The sequence below is a fragment of the Toxorhynchites rutilus genome, chromosome 1, assembly GCF_029784135.1.
Source record: "Toxorhynchites rutilus septentrionalis strain SRP chromosome 1, ASM2978413v1, whole genome shotgun sequence".
Lineage (NCBI taxonomy): Eukaryota > Metazoa > Arthropoda > Insecta > Diptera > Culicidae > Toxorhynchites > Toxorhynchites rutilus.
The window spans coordinates 192,801,365-192,823,316 of NC_073744.1; positions in this window are offsets into that span (position 1 = coordinate 192,801,365).

Genomic DNA, 21,952 nt, shown 5'->3' on the forward strand with positions numbered 1-21,952 from the left:
CTTGATTCATATTCCGAACACTACTTCAATATTAATTTTATTGATGATTTCTGATTCTGAAGATGATATTTTAATCTTTTTCACCCATTTATTGTAGACTAGCTGACCCGGTAAACTTCGGCCCGCCCAAAATTTGTTTTTTGTTATCAATACCTCCAAACATTCACATTTTCTTACTAAGCGCAAGTTCCAATCGCAGAACTGTTCATTGATTGACCTTCTAATCGACCCCATTGAATTTATCTTTTACTAAAAAAATTCCTAGTACTTCTACCAAAACTCATCATTATAATATCAGATTATTTTCAGACACAGACCCCTCCCTCTTCTCCCCTTTAGAGAGGGGGGAGGGGTGTCTATTAACCATAGAAACGTTTCGTGCCCCCTAAAATCTTAACATGCCAAATTTGGCTCCATTTGCTTGATTAGTTTTCGAGTTATGCAGAAATTTGTTTTTCATTTGTATGACAGCCCACCCTAAGAGAGGGTGAAGTATCTAACCACCATAGAATCATTTATTGCACCCTAAAACCTTCACATGCCAAATTTGGTCTCGTTTGCTTGATTAATTTTAGAGTGATGTAGAAATTTGTGTTTAATTTGTATGGTAGCCCCCCTTTAGACGTTATATTCTAGACGAAACGCTGCTTTTTGAAGAGAACATTAATTATACTATAAAGAAGGCAGCTCAAAAATATGGAGTGCTTTGTAGAATAAATCGTTTCTTGACTTTTGAAAGCAAAATAACGATCTACAAAGCGCTGATCGCTCCACATTTTGATTATTGTGCATCTGTACTATTTCTTGCAAATAAGAGACAGATGCAAAGAATGCAAATGTTGCAAAACAAGGCTATGCGCCTGATATTGAGATGTGATCGACGAACTCCGCGGAGATTCATGCTAGAATGCCTACAATGGATGTCAGTCAGTCAGCGTATTAAATATTGCACGCTCACGTTTATATACAAAATGACTAATAATATGACGCCGAATTACCTACGAAACACTATAATGTATGGAAGAGACATGCATCGATATAATACAAGACAAGCAAGCGACCTCAGAACCATGAACTTCCGAATGTCGTGTACCCAAAATTCAATTTTTTATAAGGGATATCGACTGTATAATACCTTACCCAATGAGGCAAAGACAGCAACAAGCCTTCGAATGTTTCGTAGTATTTGTAAAGAGTTTTTGAAGCATGATTTAAATTTTTGACCTGGTGTGTAATCAATGTTAGTATGTAAGATGACGGAGCTATAACGGATTAATTTTTTTTTGTGCTTTTGTCTTTTTTATCATTAGACTGTGATGATGGTGGTATTTTATTTGTTTGTACTCGTTTTTAATTTATTTTTTTTTTTATACATTTCGAGTAGTCTACAACAGTTTGAGCATCGTGCACGTGAAACGGCATAGAGAAGCTTAACATTGAGCATTGGCTAAAAAAATGGTTCTGTTTTTAAGAAAATCATATTCTAAGGGATTGAAAGTGGAAATTGCGAACAAGCTAGGGATAGCTCAACCGGAATTCTTGTAAATTTTTCTTTTTTACAGATGATTGACGAGATCTTTCTGTGTTGTGGCAGATTTCATTGCAGATTCAGATTGACGCGATTATACCCCAGGTTGAATGAAGGGCCTTAAGTATCGGCTGGAATTAGGCTTAGGTTTGCTCAGCTGTCTGGTCTCGAAAACGATTAACAGATCGTTGTCGGGTATCCAGTAAAGCGGGATTTCCTTTGTAAATTCAAGGCTGGTACTGACATAGGTATTAGGTTCAATTCGTGATCGGTCAAGGGTCTTCCCGGGTTGGAAATTCTCTTGACATACCTTGGGAGAGTTACTGGGCCTGAAGTGTCGGCTAGAATTAGGCTCGGGGTTGCTCAGCTGTCTGGACTCGAAAGCGATCGCATTAGTAGATCGTTCTCGGGAATCTAGTAAAGCGGGAAATCCCTTGTAAATTCATGGCTAATGCTGATACAGGCATTGGGTTCGATTCCCGATCGGTCAAGTGTCTTCCCGGATTGGAAATTCTCTTGACATGCCATGGAATATTTAGCGTTTAGATAATGCCCTTACTTGTTCTTTTGATAAACAATCTATGCCAGTGCACTATGGTCCAGGAGGTGCATTTAAGTGGAAATTTGCATCTAGAGCTCGATAGTAATTCTCTAGTCAAAAACTGTCTTCGACAAAGTTGTTACATATAATAGAGCGCTCATTTTTATGTTATCAAAAATAGGGTGACCAAAATTTTCGATGAAACGAAAAATCTAACTTTCTTATCTTTATAGATAGAGGTAAACATAGCTCGACAATATTGTAGCCCTGGTTATTTTAAGTAACTTTGTGGAACAATATTTCTTTCTATCTCTTCAAATAACCGATATAGCGCTTTTTCTTTAGGTTGAGTTAGGGTTACCATGAAAAAAAAGGTTTTTTTGCTCTAACTTTTATATGTAAAATTCTACATCAAAACTGTCTTTGAATGATCTTTAGAGCTTTCCAATCCACGCATTTTACGTTGCATAACTTGTATGTATCTTAATTCTACTCAAAGTTATTGATGTTTTTTCCCCGAAAACACGACCTTTTCATTTGCTAGTCGTTCTTTTTGGGGCAAACATAATAAAAAATTATTGATGGCATTTTAAAGAGCACATTTGATTCTACATAAGGTGCAATTTCCAAAAGAGTGTTATTTTTTGTATTTGAGTAAATTAAATTTGAAATTATTAGTTTTTGCATATAAATGAACAAGTTGCAATGTTTAAATGCATATAGTAAGCGTAAACTTTAAAGCAACATCACTTCAGTTCAGTCTTATAGCCACTCAACATGGAGGTTCAAAGAAGACACATATTTGTTTTTGTTTTCGGTGGACGAAATATAGAAGACGTTATACAATTATTACGAGAAAAATGCCAAGATATATGTGTTTTGAGTGTCAGAAAGTGCCTGAAATTTGAGAAGTTAAAGTTCTCAACACGGTGGTCGAAATGTGCTCGTAAACGCTCCCGATTTGAACGGCGAAATGCCACGTCGCTCGAAGAAGTCTTGGTTTTCTCAAAAAATACCTTTTCTAATACTGCTAGAAGGCAAGAAAGGAAGCTGAGCAAGAAAAGAAGCTCTGAGTTGAGCCAAAGGATAAAGCGTAACCGTGTTCAGGAGATTACAGAAAAATTTTCTGCTGAAAAACTGGGCTTCACAACAGCTTCGGATCCAGTATTATCTCTTAGTAATAGGCAAACACCAGAGTATTCCGATCTTCTGATTCCGGAAAATGCTAAGCATTTGATTTTGTAGTTTTTTATTTGTATGATTTTTATTTATTACTATGAATTTAATTTCCATTATAACAACTAAAACAGGTTAATATGTACACACGGAAGATTATAAAAATAAATTTGAATAAAACAATAGGAACAACAAAAATTTGGTAAAATAATGTGATCAATCAACTCATCGCCAGTAAAATATGTCAATATATTACTAAAAAATAACACGTCGAGCCCCGAGTTGTTCTTCATACGGTTTCTATTCAGGAAGCATTTGATAATTTGTCGGTCCCCGCTTTTCTTTTTATACAATAAATATATGTTATTGTAGAAAAAGAAAATAGTCAGAAATTTTTCTCGTAATAATTGTATAACGTCTTCAATATTTCGTCCACCGAAAACAAAAATAAAAATGTATCTTCTTTGAACCTCCATGTTGAGTGGCTATAAGACTGAACTGAAGTGATGCTGCTTTAAAGTCTACGCTTACTATATGCATTTAAAAATTGCAACTTCTTCATTTATATGCAAAAACTCATAATTTCAAATTTAATTTACTCAAATACAAAAAATAACACTCTTTTGAAAGTTACACCTTATGTAGAGTCAAATGTGCTCTTTAAAATGCTATCAATAATTTTTTATTATGTTTGCCCCAAAAAGAAGGACAAGCAAATGAAAAGGTCGTGTTTTCGGGGAAAAAACATCAATAACTTTGAGTAGAATTAAGATACATACAAGTTATGCACCGTAAAATGCGTGGATTGGAAAGCTCTAAAGATCATTCAAAGACAGTTTTGATGTAGAATTTTACATATAAAAGTTAGAGCAAAAAAACCCTTTTTTTCATGGTAACCCTAACTCAACCTAGAGAAAAAGCGCTATATCGGTTATTTGAAGAGATAGAAAGAAATATTGTTCCACAAAGTTACTTAAAATAACCAGGGCTACAATATTGTCGAGCTATGTTTACCTCTATCTATAAAGATAAGAAAGTTAGATTTTTCGTTTCATCGAAAATTTTGGTCACCCTATTTTTGATAACATAAAAATGAGCGCTCTATTATATGTAACAACTTTGTCGAAGACAGTTTTTGTCTAGAGAATCACTGTCGAGCTCTAGATGTTAATTTCCACTTAAATGCACCTCCTGGACCATAGTGCAGTGGTACAACCGGACCGTTTTTTGTTTTTAACTAGCTTACTGGTTGATTTGATATTACAAAGAAACTCCTCCATATAATTATCCACAAGATAACTAGATGATTAATGGTCAGGAAGTATCCCGTGTCGGGCACAGGTACAGATCATTGAAGACAACAACATCACAATTACGAAAACACTTGTAATACTAACCTCGAGCCAACCGCGAGTAATCGGTTACATATTACTAACATAGTTATAAGGCAAACATTGTCGAAATATTGAACTCCCGGCCCCGTCAGGTTGACGCCATATGAGCCTTAATAAAAATATATATTTTGGATAAAAAAAAAAAGAAAAAGATAACTCGTCCAGCTCAAACCTATGTAGGGGAAAGAGGTGGGACCATCATCATTTATTTATTTATTTATTTTTATTTAGAGAGGGGGAGGGGGGTGGATTGTTTAACCACCATAAAGGGTGTGCCACATCAAATTGCATCACGGAAAAAACGCTGTAGAAATTTAATTTTTAGGAATTATATCTTCAGCTTTCGCTTATAATCAGATAAGAGTGTATAGATCACGATGGCCATGCTTCACTGTAAATTTTTCGTAAATTTGGAAAAATGTCGTCGAACGAAAAAGAGCGTCGTGAATAATTCCTGTGCACTCATTTCGAGAATCCGGAGTTGTCACATCGCGACATCGGTAAGATGCTGGGAATCGTCCAATCCACGGTCAGCAGAATACTAAAACGATACTTCGAGAACCTAAACATCGACCGGAAGGTGAAGAACGGCAAAAATGGATGCTCCGTCAGTGAAAAAGATCACAAGCGCGTAGTTAAGCAGTTTAGACGTGATCCGAGAAGTTCGGTCCGGGATGTCGCCAATAAGCTGAATTTGTCAAGTTCATTCGTCCAGCGGACCAAGCAGCGGGAGGGCCTGCGTACATACAAGGTTCAGAAGGCTCCTAACCGCGACGAAGGGCAAAACATGGTGGGGAAGACGCGAGCCCGGAAGCTGTACACCGAAATGCTGACGAAGCCGCATTGCCTGGTAATGGACGACGAAACCTACGTCAAAGCGGACTTTGGTCAGCTGCCGGGCCTATTGTTCTTCTCCGCAGAGGACAAATTCAGCGTTCCGGAGGAGATTCGCAAGCAGAAACTATCCAAGTTTGCCAAAAAGTACATGGTGTGGCAAGCGATCTGCTCTTGCGGAAAGCGGAGCGCCCCCTTCGTGATGACCGGCACCGTAAACGGGTAGGTTTACCTTAAGGAGTGCCTACAGAAGCGCTTACTACCACTATTGAAGCAGCACGAGGGCCCGACCATCTTCTGGCCGGATCTCGCTTCGTGCCACTATTCAAAGGACGTGTTGGAGTGGTACGAAGCCAACGGGGTCACCTTCGTGCCAAAGGAAATGAACCCGCCCAACGCGCCGGAGCTTCGCCCAATAGAGAAATATTGGGCGATTATGAAGCAGGCCTTCCGGAAGAACCCAAAAGTTGTCAAATCGGAGGCGGACTTCAAGAGAAAATGGATTTCTGTTGAAAAAAAACTACAACCTGACGTTGTACAGAACCTTATGGACGGGGTAAAGAGCAAGGTGCGAGCATACGGGCTTGGGCTCGAAGTATGAATAAAAAGAAAATGCCAAAAGTTGTTTAATAGTTTTTATTTTACTGTCTAAAATTTTCAAAAGGATCGGTCTACTGGGCGAATTTCTACAGCATTTTTTCCGTGATGCAATTTGATGTGACACATCCTTTAGAAACATTTATTGCACCCTAAAACCTCCAGATGCCTAATTTGGTTGCATTTGCTTGATTAGTTCTCGAATGATGCAGAAATTTGTTTTTCATTTGCATGGCAGCCCCCCTAAGAGAGGGGGGGAGGAGTATCTAACCACCGTGAAAACATTTATTGCACCCTAAAACCTTCACGTGCCAAATAAGGTTTCGTTTGCTTGATTAATTCTCGAGTAATGCAGAAATTTGTGTTTCATTTGTATGGCAGCCCCCCCTTAGAGAGGGGGGAGGGGTCTCAAACTATCACGAAAACCTTCCTACATACCAATTTTCATGTCGATCGGTTCAGTAGTTTCCGAGTCCATAAGAATCAGACAGACAGACAGAAATACATTTTTATATATATACATTCATACATTCTCTAGCACTTAACATGAAAATAACAAACAAAATAGTTGAAACAACTACAAAAACTTAAAAATGAACGATGCTTGTTCTTTACGCAATTTGCTAACGCAAACATTTTATCATTGGTTTTGACTGTCACTTTTTTGCAAATGTCCAATATTATAAATTATAGGCTGTATCGATACCTGTGAATGATGTCAAAATGAAGCCTATACCTCAAGGAATGGCTGTGTTTTCATTATTCAATTATTAATAACATAAAAGTTTAGTAAATTTAATTAAAAATTATAAGTTCGGAATGTGAGACTGTTCGGAATATGAGACAAAACGGTATCAAGAAATATCACAGAAGCGGTTTTTTTCATGTCGCCAATTCGTTATTCTGCTTGCAAGGTGCAGGGTCCGAAGTGAACTAAGCTTTCTAGCAACAGAACAAACATTTATTGATTAAAACAATCTATCTTATACAAAACACTCACTTTGATGCAGCAATTTGCCCTGTAGAGGAGCATTCGGAAATGCATTTACATTCAAATCAGTTTTATTTTAATTATTTTTAGTTATGTGAAAAAACCAATAGAGTTAATTCATTTAAGAAAGCTTTCAAAAAACAATGAATATTCAAAGTTTTGAGTGTTGTTTGCGAACTTTATTCAGTATGATCCAATGCGTTGCAAACGTTTTGTCTTCCCTTTACGCAGAGCCTATATATTTTTTTTTACTTATTTAATTTTCTAGTTTTATTACCTTATTTGTTACCTTATTTAGTTACCTTATTTGTATCGTTAGCTTATTTCTCCAATAAAATCTTTGAACTTTTTTGAATTTTTCATTTCTTACCTAATTTTTCTGTGAATGTTTTTACTGTATTCTATAAGTCAAATCATTTCATTTAATACCGACATTGAGGGGATTGCAAAAACACATGGTACCTACCCCACAGACATTCAAATATACATACATATACAGCTAAATGACATTATTCAAAAAAGTAATTGGTTTTTTGGGGGTCTGTGGCCATCTGGGATTTGGATTTTTCATGATCTACGACCTTCTAATAGCACTTTCATTTGATACCCATATTGATGGGGTATTGACATAACATGTACTCCGCCATTTGGTAGTGGCAGCCATCTTGGGTTTGCATTTTTCATGGATAACTGTGTTCTACTAGTCAAGCCCTATCATTTGATTCTCATATTAACGGGATTTTAACATAACATGTAGTCCGCTATTTGATAGTGACAGCCATATTGGATTTGCATTTTTCACATATAACCGTATTCTACTCGTCAAACCCTTTCATTTGATACCCATGTTAATGAGGTTTTGAAAAAATATATAGTCCACCATTTTGTAGTGGCAGCCATCTTGGATTTGGATTTTTCATAAATAACTGTGTTCTACTAGTGAAGCCCTTTCATTTGATACCCATATTGATGGAGTTTTGAAAAAAAAATATATCTATCTATCTATCTATCTATATATATATATATATATATAAAAATGGAGTGATGTCTGTCTGTCTGTCTGATTCTTATAGACTCGGAAACAACTGAACCGATCGACATGAAAATTGGTATGTAGGGGTTTTTGGGGCCGGGGAAGGTTTTCGTGATATTTTGAGACCCCTCCCCCCTCTCTAAGGGGGGGCTGCCATACAAATGAAACACAAATTTCTGCATTACTCGGAAATTAACCAAGCAAACGAAACCAAAGTTGGCATGTGAAAGTTTTAGGGTGCAATAAATGTTTCTATGATGGTTAGACAGTCCTTCCCCCACTCAAAGGGGGGGCTGCCATACAAATGAAACACAAATTTCTGCATTACTCGAGAATTAATCAAGCAAATGAAACCAAATTTGGCATGTGGAGGTTTTAGGATGCAATAAATGTTTCTATGGTGATAAGATACTCCTTCCCCCTCTCTTAGAGGGGGCAGCCATACAAATGAAACACAATTTTTTGCATTACTCGGAAATTAATCAATCAAACGAAACCAAAGTTGGCATGTGAAAGTTTTAGGATGCAATAAATGTTTCTATGATGGTTAGACAGTCCTTCCCCCACTCAAAGGGGGGGCTGCCATACAAATGAAACACAAATTTCTGCATTACTCGAGAATTAATCAAGCACATGAAACCAAATTTGGCATGTGGAGGTTTTAGGATGCAATAAATGTTTCTATGGTGTTAAGATACTCCTTCCCCCTCTCTTAGAGGGGGCTGCCATACAAATAAAAGACAAATTTCTGCATTACGCGGGACGAAGTTTGCCGGGTTAGCTAGTATATATATATATATATATATATATATATATATATATATATATATATATATATATATATATATATATATATATATATATATATATATATGAAATATATATATATATATATATATATATATATATATATATATATATATATATATATATATATATATATATATATATATATATATATATATATATATATATATATGAAATATATATATATATATATATATGGCGCCATATGGTGGTGGTGACCATTTTGGATTTGCATTTTTCATAAATAACTGTATTCTACTAGTCAAGCCTTTGCATTTGATACCTATATTGATGGGGTTCTGAGAAAATATGAAAATCCGCCATTTTGTAGTGACCGCCATCTTAGATTATCATTTTACATAAATAACTGTGTTCTACTAGTCATGCCCCTTCATTTGATACCCATATTGATGGGTTTCTGAGAAAATATTAAATCCGCCATCTTGGATTTGCATTTTTCATTAATAACTGTTTTCTACTAGTCAAGCCCTTTCTTTTGATACCCATATTGATGGGGTTCTGAGAAAATATGTAATCCGCCATTTCGTGGTGGCCGCCATCTTGGATTTGCATTTTTCATAATTAATTGCATTCTACTAGTCAAGTCCTTTCATTTGATACCAATACCAGCTATTCAATATGGAATTATTATACAAAGTATTCAAAATTTCCGAAAATCAAAAATAAAATACTCCGGATAATCGCAATGTAGGGTAGGGCGGGGCTAGTTGGTCATTTTTGAATAAATTTGGTTATAACTTTATAGTACGAAGTTTCGCGTTAGAATGTTATGTACCACAATGAAGCTTACCTTTTACCCTTTCAATGAAAAATAACCAGAGAATCAATTATTTTACATTTTTCTTTTATTTAACGTCTTTGTATTTCAGAATAAATTGACCAACTAACCCCACACACGGGGTAAATTGGTCAATAATAGGCATGTTATTTTTGAGCAAATAATAAGCGTTTTTCCATTAGAAGTTTCCTCCATTATAAATAAATCAATTAAATCAAAACAAAAACAGTTAGCTAATGTCATGTAGCAAGAAATAAAACAAATTAATGAAAATTTCAAATAATCATCGTTGAAAATTTGTCAGACAATCTTTTCTAGCGATTTCGTCTCTCTTCTACTTTGTGGCGAACCAGAGATGTCAGGTTTGAAGACATGACTTCATTTTGAAGACATTTGATTTTGTGAAGACATTTTGAAGATATTATGAAATATGTGAAGAAATTTCAGTATGATAGCATAAGTGGATTTTTAAAAGATATTATTTCCATGAAATTCTAACTATTGGCCGAAAATATCGTCAAAAAAGAAGGGCTTTAGTCTCAGCGATCGAAGCGATCCGAATACATGTTATATCTAGAAGACATTAGATCATTTGCGCTGGAAAATTCTAATAGTTTTGACATAGAATTTCAATTATTTTGGCCCTACTATACAATAGATTAACCTAGATCTTTCAAACGACCACTTCACAAATCGAAGGTCTTCCGGTTATATGCCTTTTCTACAATTAGTTTCATGGATATGGTTTGAGTTACAACCAAAATTTCAAAACTAAAATAAACAAATAGAGTTATCACAGTTCCGTTTTTGTGTGAAGAACTTTCCTCCGATATTATGATGAAGACATTTTCTCGTACCATGTCAAGACTTTTGAAAAAAAAACACCTGGCATCCCTGCGACGCACAACCGCTTGCATTCTTTCGTGCATTTTTTTTTTTGATGACATTTGTACCGTTTGCCCCAAAGTATATAGGAATAGCCTCGGCAATTCGCTATTTTTCATCCATAGATCGCTAATTTTTTGGACGCTCAGATTCCAAGATATCGTCACTGACCAACTTACCCATATGACCAACTAGCTCCGCCCTACCCTTCTGGGAAAAGGTAATGAAGATGGTAGAGTTTCGAGCGGCATAGCATGCGCTGCCATAACTATTTCTCAAATAGTGACGTCAGTCGTTGTGTGTATCTTTGATTGCCCACCGCAACCATGTGGAAATGCTATTTCCAGGAAGTAATTTATCAATTAAAAACGTAAATTTTTTTAGAGTTCTCGCTGAATATGAGGCTAATGTGATAGCGTGCAGTGAATATTTGTGAAATCAAGTTGAAAAAGACGGATAAAAGTGATATTTCCATGTGCCATTTTCACTCCCCCACGTTCATAGAAAGAAACGAAGCTTCTTAATTCTAACGTTATGAAGTTGATGTTTCGAAGGCTCAGTGTCAGTGTGTATGATGTGAGAGAATAATCGCCAATTAATCAAAATTTCACCGAAAGTGTTACTGCTTTCGAGAACTAAGCATACGACTGCACTCTGGACCTCTTTACCACATAAATAATCGAAATAAGCCACAATACAATTGTCATCTGTTAAAACCAAACAGTTGAATGACTTCATGTGAATTTTGGCTCAAATTAACATGCAACCGTGAGTACCTACAATATTGTTTTGTTTCTTCCATATAAATTCCATATTGAATGCAAATAATAACTACACGATATTTTGCTTGCCAATACGAATATACTTTGCCTACTGCTCCACCTTTATATGCACCTCATTGGGATAATCGAGTCTAAAATTCCGGATAATCGAATCCCGGATAACCGAGTCCGACCTGTACTGCCAAAATATTTTATTTAGTACTCTTTACAATATTTTCCATACAGCTGGTGGTTTGGTTTGGGGGGACTTTTTACTTCTTTACCCAGCCAGACCCTTTGGAAATATAGAAAAAAATATTTTTTTGTACCGCGCAACACTGACAAAAATCTCGAAGCTTTTGAGGATGGCGTGAAATAAACGAAAAAGTGCGTTTTTCTCTATAGATCCTAACCGCCAAAATTTCTTATTTAATATCCTATACAATATTTGCCATACAGCTGATGATTTGGTTTGGGGGCACTTTTTACTCCCTTACCCGGCCAGGCCCTTTACATGATAAATAAAGCTTTTTTTTATGCCTAGTTCAATCGGCACAGTTCACAGGAAGACTACAAAACAAAAAAAAAGATTGATGTTCCCGAAAAAAGACTTCGTTTTTCAAGCAATTTGTAATTGATGACTGAAACAAGTAGAACCATTAACCAATGTTAATTTATCAAGAGGAGTGCCTGCTGCTTTTTCACTATTCAAATTCGACCATAGTGGTACAACAACAATGACGTCAAAAATAAAATGCGTTAAATTGTGTGTACGAATTTTCCCTGATCAATCTTTACGTATAATGGGAATTCTTGTAAAAGTGTAGAACATGTTCCTCACCTGTTTTGTGATTGGTTCAATTTGCCATTTTATCATGAATAGACTGACATCAGAAAAACGCTCACAATTGAGTAGATTTTATTCAAAAACCATGGTTAAGTTCGAAAAACTCATCACTTCATTTTACGGTTGACATAATCTTATATCGGGGGTCTCCGTAGCCACATTGTTTGCGCGTTCGCTTAGTAAGCGATCGATCGTAAGTTCAAAACTCAGGGCCCTTATTGACCCTCTTTGTGTTGTTACAGAATAACTACGTCCACGCAATAATCATCAGTGATGGAGATCGATCCACGGTCGAAATAAGATCGATTCATCCATACAACTGCTCTGCTCTGCAAGAAACATCGGGCTGCTATTCTATTAATAACTCAACAATGATCATATCAGCTGTCTCCGCTGTCCGGTGATCTAACTGGATAACGGAAGAACAGAAAGAATACTCTTACGCCTAAATGGCTACTGTGTAAATGTACCATATGCAATGGTATAGAAGAAATACTCTTACGCCGAAAAATGGCAACTGTGTAATGTGATAATTATAGATATGATAACCATGTGACATGTACACGATTAAATTTCGACTCTGTTACTAAAAAAATGCTAATGAGCCTAAAATAAACAAAAGGGATAAAAAAAAATAATCTTATATAATATACCGATTGGATTTTTTCCGAGCATGCCGAAGTAGCCATATGCTGGAAATCAGACTCAAATAAAATGACAAAATATTATTTTTCGAATCCAACATAATTTATGACAATTAGTATCATTGATTTGTGTATTTTTCGATTTAACATTCCTGTCTCTATACAAACATGTACCTTTGAATGTTTATCTTATCTTTATATGTCCAAATGTTGCAAGTTACTCGTTTTTTTTTGTATTATTTTTGTCGATATCAATTTTCGCAGTTCCACAGTTTGCTAAAACAAATAAAAATAAAATTTACAACTCAGACACCCAACGCGAATCTCCTCTATATTGTAATATACGAAGATTGCGATAGTATCCTTTAGTTGAAAACCAAACAAAAATCTACGAGTTAAGTTTAAGGATAGATAAACAATTATTTGAAATGTTTATTTTGGGTCAGTTCACAACAGTGTAATTTTTTTTGTGCAGCTAATTATATTACCAACACCTCTATCACAGGTCTCATATCAATGAGAAAGTGGTAGAGGAACCGGTACAAATTCGGTACCTCGTGGGTAATTTGATACCCACTCGGATCTCCGGCGGTAATGAGCGCACTCTGGTGGTGAATCAAAAAAATGGATCGAGATTTTAATCACGAATTTCATAGATTTCATTCCAAAGTGAAAATTTGGTATGCGGGTAATTTGGCACCCCAATGTAAACATAGTGTTGATGATACACTATGCTAAGTATCGCATGCCCATGCAGCAAAATTTTACTTTACTGTACTTTTTTAGTTAGAAATAAATCGAGATGAAATTTGTTCACTTTTTTTTAAATCTTTTTTTTGTTCCTCTTTGTTTTGTAAAATTGCATGCTTTTTCGTTAAAGTTGAGTCAATTTACGTAATATAGTGTACTTCACTTCTATTTTGTATGAAAATGCCAAAAAAATACATTTTTCAGTGATTTCAGGACGATTCTATTAATTTGAAAAAATAAAAAAAATGGAGTGCCAAATGTATACCCAGGCATCTGCACGAAAACTAGCGTTGGCAGAAAACATTTCATCTTTGGCAGAAATGATGCCATTCCGTGCGCTAGAGAGTCAAATGCGCAAATAATGAGCTGTTTTAAAAGCTTAAAAATGGTTTGTATTTATGCGAGCAGACATCTCTTTCTGTTTTCTTTTCTCATTTCATTTGGGATTGTGCCAAAAAAAAAATCCATACGACGTCAATGGGGATCGAACCAAGGCCGGCTGGAATGCAAAGCTATTTTACACGACCACGCTATCCACATGGCTTCAGCAGTTGTTTAGCAAATACGTGATAATATTGCACCTGATTATATAATGAAGTTGGAAAGTGTGTTCTAAGAGTAAAAATGGAGCGCATGAAGATGAACAACATTTATCTTGGTCTGGGCCGTGTATGTAGCAAAGCATGCGGAAAGCTTTTTTTTTTGTTTCGCTCGCTCGTTTTAATCATATATTGCTGTACCATGTATATTATACAAATGCTTACCAGTATTTGAGAGTCATGACATTTTCTGTCATGTTATGTCTCATTTAATGTCATAAATCGGGATGACAAAACATGAGCTGAAAATAAATTTTGGGTGTGGGGTACTCGAATTTGAGTTGTTTCACTTCTATGCTCAAAGCTCCGAGCTAAATCAAGATTTTTGAAATCGGTTTGCGGGGAAATGTCCGCAATAGATCCCTTCATAAGCTGACGTAATATGAAGAAATTCCGAGCATTGGCCAAGAGCTACGTCCAAAAAAATCAAAATGGGGTACCGAATTTGTACCAGTTCCTCTATTCAAATGATAAATGTTCACAGAAAAGAACCCTAGTTTTCGACATGTTTTTCGCTCGGTTCTGCGTAAATTTGATTTTATCTTGCGCTGTAATGTTAAAAAAAAGAACCGATCCCATGTTAACGTTCAGAGCAAGGCTTCAACGCAGACTGACTCGTTTAGGCTCCTTTCAACTGCTGGACTAAGGCCGCCTCTCTATTCAGTGTTCTTTTGTTCTAGTGCTAGTTTCACAACACTCTCGTTCCAGCCGCAGAATTGGCCAGATTCGCATAAAAATGCAAAAGAATAGCCGATCAAATGCACAATTTTCCCAAACCTTGTCAAAGCCCATACGCGGCTGCTGCCAGCTGAGAGAAGAAAAACCGCCTCCGCACACCCGCACCCCACCGCGTTCGGTTACAATTTGTCAAAGATACCCCGCGCGCACCTTGTGATGATGACCGGCATGGAATCGTTTTCACGTAGGTTTTATGTCAAACCGCCCCGAACAATTGTCACCGCCCGACCCGCGACGCTCATTTAGGCTCGTTAAATTTTAACCATAAGTAGCGGGAAGAAACAAAACTCTTAAATTGTGCATTGACAGATAAAAAAAAACAAACGGATAGATTTAATCACCAGAGGGCGCCATGGCCCTCTAGTCCGAAATTTGCTCGCCTATTGTGTTTTGGGTAGATGGTATCATATTGTTGTATTACCATTTTGCGTGTAGGTCACAGAAAGCTGTGCAATCTTCGAATTTTGGTTGATCAATTTTTCCTTTCGTCCGCTAATGTAAAACTTTGACCTTGGTTTGATCGCAAATGAATCCGTCTTATCAACACCTTTCAATCTCTGCTTGAGAGGGTAATCGTTGCGGCAAGACAAACCCGTATGAATCATTCATAATTGCTATCCTGCGCTCTGCGCTTCGTAGCCATCGGTTTCCTCGGTCACAGGCTGCGGGGCTTTCGAGAAAAATCCTTCGCGGCTTGACTGGCTCAGATTGCAGGCAACCTCTCTTAGCCCCGCCGCGACGGTATTTGGAGCGAAACCAGCGGCCCGCAAAGGCATCTCTACGAATGACCGCCGCGCGAGCCGTCACTTTCAAAGACGCGACCAATTAACCAACACTTCGATCCGTTTTTCGATTCGATCGTGTGATCGAAGCGAATTTAATTTCACGGTGGTTTGTCCACCAACAGATCCTCCGGTTCGTACCGATTCCAGCCGGCGTTACATATTGATTTTGTAACACTCACTGTGAGACAAGTTTATGAGCACATTAATTGATGGCACTATCAGTGGTGTTGGATATGATCGAAACTATCGTTACTCCATTGATCTTTCGAGCGTGGTGCGTTTCGGCGTTTCAACACGCATCAAAATTCACCTACTTCAAAGGCAGTATATTTAGATGCTAAAAAGCAAGATTAACATTAAACTTCCGACCAGAGATGACGTGTAATCGTTGTCACCTTCTTTTGAACTATAGTCGAACCCCAAACTGGGCCATTTTGTTTTGGCTCTTCACCCTCTTGGTCCGCTGAGATCGGTTTCATTATTAGCTGTGGGAGTTTCCTCTCTTTCTTTCCGAGTCCGAAAGGTCATTCAGCTGACAGTTTAAATGCACACCGCCCTTGATATTGTACCCATCGAGAGATGGTTGTAAACAAAAACCATTACGATCGTGTAAATCACAACAATGAGCCACACGGTGTTTAGAATCGATCATTAATTCCCTTACGGTTAACATTTTTGGCTCGTTTTGACACCTCGCGGCATTGTTCGTGGCTCCTGGTCATTCGAACCCTTTCTGTTTGGGGGGTTTGAAGGTGTTTTCCCACCAATCAAGCGCCGATAACCGTATTGTTGTGGTTTGCATCGAACGTGTATCGAGGCGAGCAAAATCGGACACCCCATCAGAGCGCACTTAATTTAAATACTAAGCACCCGTGTGCAGATCAAGCGTGGGTAAATGGGCCATTTGAATCTACCTAGCAGTCATGATGTATCATTCGCATGTCTAGTCTGTTCCATAATTGTTCAAAAGAAAAAAAAATCTAATGATTTTTATTTGAAAGGAAATGATATGCCAAACCGATTCAGTGGTTTTCAGATTGTCGTGAACATTGGTGGTTTTGTTTTTCAATGCAAAATATTGGACGCGTATTTCTTAATATTTTCATTAGGGTAACCATTTCCATTTTAGGGTGGTCCGAAAAAAAAACTATTTTTTCCAATTTTTTTTCAAAAATGACTTTTTTCAAAAATTCACAACTTTTGAACAACTGGACCGATTCAGATGATCGACATAATAAATTAAAACTAGACTTAGCTAAACTAGCTAAGTAATTTGATATGTACAGGGTTTTCCATTTCAGGCTTCCGAAAGTATACAGCCCTGCGCTGACAACCGTTTGACATAGCTGTCAACCAAAGCGTCATATCGTTAGTTGAATGTCTGCGATTTTACAATATGGATCGTTTTAACATCGCACAAAGTGTTAATTTTGTTAAATTATACTATAAAAATGATGAAAAACCGGCAAATGTTTTTCGAGCACGGATTTTGGTCGTCATGGACGGCCTACAGAGCACACAATCGTTAATGTAGTGCGTAAATTCGAACAAACTGGATCCGTAGCGGATATTGTGAAACCTGTGCATCATCGTAATGTGCGTTCGGCCGAAAATATTGCTGCTGTTGCTGCCAGTGTGGAGGATGACCCGAATGTTTCGATTCCACGGCGTGCTCAGCAATTGGGCTTGTCAAACACATCATTGTGGCGAATTTTGCATTTGGACTTGCACCTACATCCATATAAAGTCCAACTGGTACAAAAATTAGAGCGTGGTGACCATGGAATGCGTCGGGCATACGTCGATTGGGTGAACGAACAACAGCAGCAAAATGCTGAATTTTCGCATCAAATTTTCTTCAGCGATGAGGCACATTTCGAGCTCGGTGGCTATGTGAACACCCAAAATTTCCGTATATGGGGCTCAGAAAATCCATTCATGATTGTTGAGCGGCCATTGCATCCGCCAAAAGTCACTGTTTGGTGCGCATTATGGTCTGGTGGAGTCATCGGGCCGTATTTCTTTGGAAATGAGAACGGCGAGACGGTAACTGTGAATGATGAGCGCTATGGCCACATGTTAACCGATTTTTTTTGCCACAAATTGAAGATATGGATACGGATGACATGTGGTTTCAGCAGGACGGCGCCACGTGCCACACAACACGACCGAACATGGCCATATTGCGAACGAAATTTGAGGGACGCATAATTTCGCGTTTTGGTGATGCCAATTGGCCGTCCAGATCAGGCGATTTGAACCCGGTAGACTTTTTTTGTGGGGTTATGCGAAAGACCGTGTCTATGCCAACTCTCCGCAAACTCTTGAACATTTGAACGACAACATTCGTGAAGTTATGACCGAGATACCGCCCCATGTGTGCCGAAAAGTCATCGAAAATTACCTGTTCCGGATCAAGGTGTGCGAGGAAGCCCTAGGTGGACATTTTAATGATGTTGTATTTCACACATAATGGCATAAACCAAACTTTAATTTGAAATGAAAGTTTCATCGAAATTCGAATTCTAAGTGTGTTTTATTTCAATTTACTTTCGGAATTCAAAGTTGGAAAACCCTGTAATAAAAAACCATACTACACTTGCAAAAACAAAATGATTTGGTTTTCATTATTTTTAATTGTATTTATTTTACATGGCTTTCTCGTTGTCGTAAGAGGAATGTTCTGTGAAACTTTCAAAGTAGGTTTGTTTTATGTCTGGAATAAAAAAAATATATGAAAAATATAACAGATGAATGAATTTTACCTACCATGTGCATAGCTAAAAACCATAAGATTGTCTGATCAAAATATCGAATCTAATCGACATGGATCGATTTGGGTTTCTCATTGTCCGAGAAAGATGTATCATCTAAATTCAATTTAAATAATTTATGAATTACATCATCGAAATTGATTCAAATCTCTACGTATAACATGATAGTCTTGGATTAGAAATTATAATGAGCAATGTTACAATCGCTATGAAGCAATCTAGGCACATGGCAGTCTAGTCGTATAGAAATATTTAACGAGGACTGAAATCATATTAAGTTTAAAAAATCATGACTCAAAGATTTAAAAAAACCTCTCTGATTTTTTGATATTTCATGTAAAAATGCCTGAACATTCAAGAAGAAATATAAAAAAACATAGCGCCCTTTGTCTCTAAGCCATGTAAACCAAAATACAATCAATAATTACGAAGACAAAATCCAATTTCTCACAAGTGTTGTTTTTTTTTTAGAAAAAGAGTAGCTAATTAGCTTTAATTTGGTATGTTGATCATATAAATCGGTCCACAGGTTCAAAATTTATAAATTTTTGGTCATTTTTGGAAAAATGGTTTTTTTTCGAACCACCCTCAAATGGAAATGATCAAAATCAAAATAAGTCAGGAAACAACTGAAATATGGCCATTTCCAGAAGAATAAGGATAGCCAACACGTGTTAATACGATGAAATGGATGGGCCATTTTTCCAAAACAGTGATGGCAACATATCTGGGACTGATTTAACGAAAATGGATTTATCTCGGTTGTTTCTAAGTGAATATTTCCGACGTGATGAAACGACTCAACAGATAAACTGTACCGGTAACATTTCAGGAACTGATTCTAGGGAAATAACTATGTTAGTGAAGTTAGTGAAGTGTCGAAGATAATGATGAGTTTTAAGGCAAAATGAACACTTTTCAAATAAAAAATCATTAATGAAAATTAACTTCTTCGTATCAAACTGGTATTCAATGTGAGTGGAAAACTTTGTTTTCTTCATGTGATATAATAATCACGGTCACGTTTTTATGAAATAAAGTAAACGTGAGGAACTAGTTTAACTACGAACGAACTATGATGATTTGCATGCCAATCGAATCGAGATTGTCTCTAAGATTTGTTTGATATGCTATACATTACAATTTCCTTATCCCTAAACGGTTTAAATTACCGAAAACTGGAAACATTCCAGCTTTCTCATACATTTTTTCTGCCGATTTGTGTGCTCTCCCACCCGTACCGTCAATAACGAGTAACTAATACATTCGTGTTCGCCCGTTTCCATCTTATTTGGTATGAACAAGCCACAAGCGATTTGAAAGCCATTATTGCAAAGTTATTTTAACAAAATTGTAAATTCTGTATGGAACGAAAAAAAACTATACCTACAGATTTTTGGTTTAAAAAAGTCTAACAAAATCTGTAGAAATACAGATTATTATATAAATAAATATGTTAAACCTGTTCGAGATACATCTATCGGTGCTTGCTTACTGGCTGCTGTTAAACCCATGAAAACACGTGCTTTTTCGCGGCTACCCCGCATCCCCCCTATCTAATTCCAACTTATTTGGTATAAACCAGGGGTTAGACATCAATTGAATATAGGCTACCCAAAATCAAAATCAATATGGCGTCATTCGTTTATCAACATATCATTTACGAGGATTGAAATCGAAAAATGCGCTGCTTTAGGCGGCTCGCACACCGGAGCAATAAACAACTAGCAACTATCAACATGCAATAAGCAATATTATCGCCAATGCATTTTTCCATTTGATTTTTGGTGATCTCGCACACCGACACAATACGGTATTGCTATCGCCTTTACAGAGCAACACATATCGCTGGCAACACGACGTGTCGGTTGAAGAGCAACTTATCGCCCATAATTTGACAAGTTTCGACATTAAGTAGATTTTTTGCATAATGTCAGGCGTTATTATTGCTCTGGTATGCGAAGAACAACAAATATGTTGCCTGATGCATAATGCGTATTGCAGCTTGCTAGTTGCTTGTTGCTCCGGTGTGCGAGCCGCCTTATTCTAACTGCATGAGCGATTTTCATATTTCAGTTTCACATGGAGGTGTTCACATTTAACATGGAGTTTAAAGTTAGCCACTATTCGACTATATAACCGGACCGAGTTGTAAACAACAGTAATTGATAGAACCAAAATGTCAGTGAACCGCAGCAAATTGGGTACACTGGCAATATGAGCGATTTGACGTTTTAGTCGTACCCCTGGTATAAACAAGCCACCCGCGATTTGAAATGACAGCAAGCGAGCACAGCACATCGAACAGATAAAATTCATTCCAAATGCTGATGTCACACACATATGCGCACACAGCTCGATACAAGAATGGAAAGAAGAAGATATTGCAGAATACCAGTGCAGTTTCGTACACATTTACTACAACAGTGAGAGAGGAGAGAGGAAGTATTGCGATGTAAGCTGCTATTTCGCCCTTTCTCGATTGTGTGCGGAGAGATTTGCATCAATCGGCAGGAAATACTACTGCGTATCTATTACAATACATTTTTCGTATGATATTGCGAAATTTTGCGAATTTGCGAAAAAAAATGTTACTTTTTTACATAGAATATATATACGATACAGAAAAATTAATTGTTATTCATAATTCTTATTTTAATAGTGTGTTCATTCCTCCTGAAAATCCATTATTGTTTTGTTGCCTCTCAAGCTCGCAAAACGAAGCTCAATGTTATAAATGTGGATGGTGGTAATGGAACAAACATATTGGGTTGGGGAAAAAGAAATGTCGTATATTGTCAATATATGGCAACACTTAAACATATCTTGTGTTGTACTTATCGCATCGGGTCATACTATACGGCTATTTTAAGACGACAATCTGTGCTACAAATGTCGTTCTGACAGTGTTGTGATTGTCCTCTTCAGTCTCAAGTTATAGCGCGTCAAAGATGGAGTCCACCAAGCAAGAAATTCGCCATATTTAACGTTTTTACTACCTGCGAGGTAAAACTGCAACGAAGGCGTCCGAAAAAAATCGTGTCCAGCGTTGGTTTGAGCGTTGGTTTGATCGATTTCGTTCTGGTGTAGTGGCTGTCGAAGATACACCCCGTACTGGTATGCCAATCGTCGTGAAAACCGATAAAATCGTTGAAATCATCCAAGTAGACCGGCATGTGAGCACTCGCTCGTTTTATAAGGGGGGGGGATAATGAAGTTGCCTTCTAAATGGCAACAAGTTTGCGAACAAAACGGCGCATATTTGACTTAAATTGGATAATTTTAAGTATGTTAAATAAAGCGTAAAATTTCGATCAGAAATACGACATTTCTTTTTCCCCAACCCTATATAACGAATGTTAAATAAAAAATGAGAATTTTTTCAATACCTTTCAGTAACTCAAATAAAGAGCGTAAAATTTTCTTTCTCCAAGAAAATTGCTCTTTGGGCTCCCTAGAAATAGTAGGC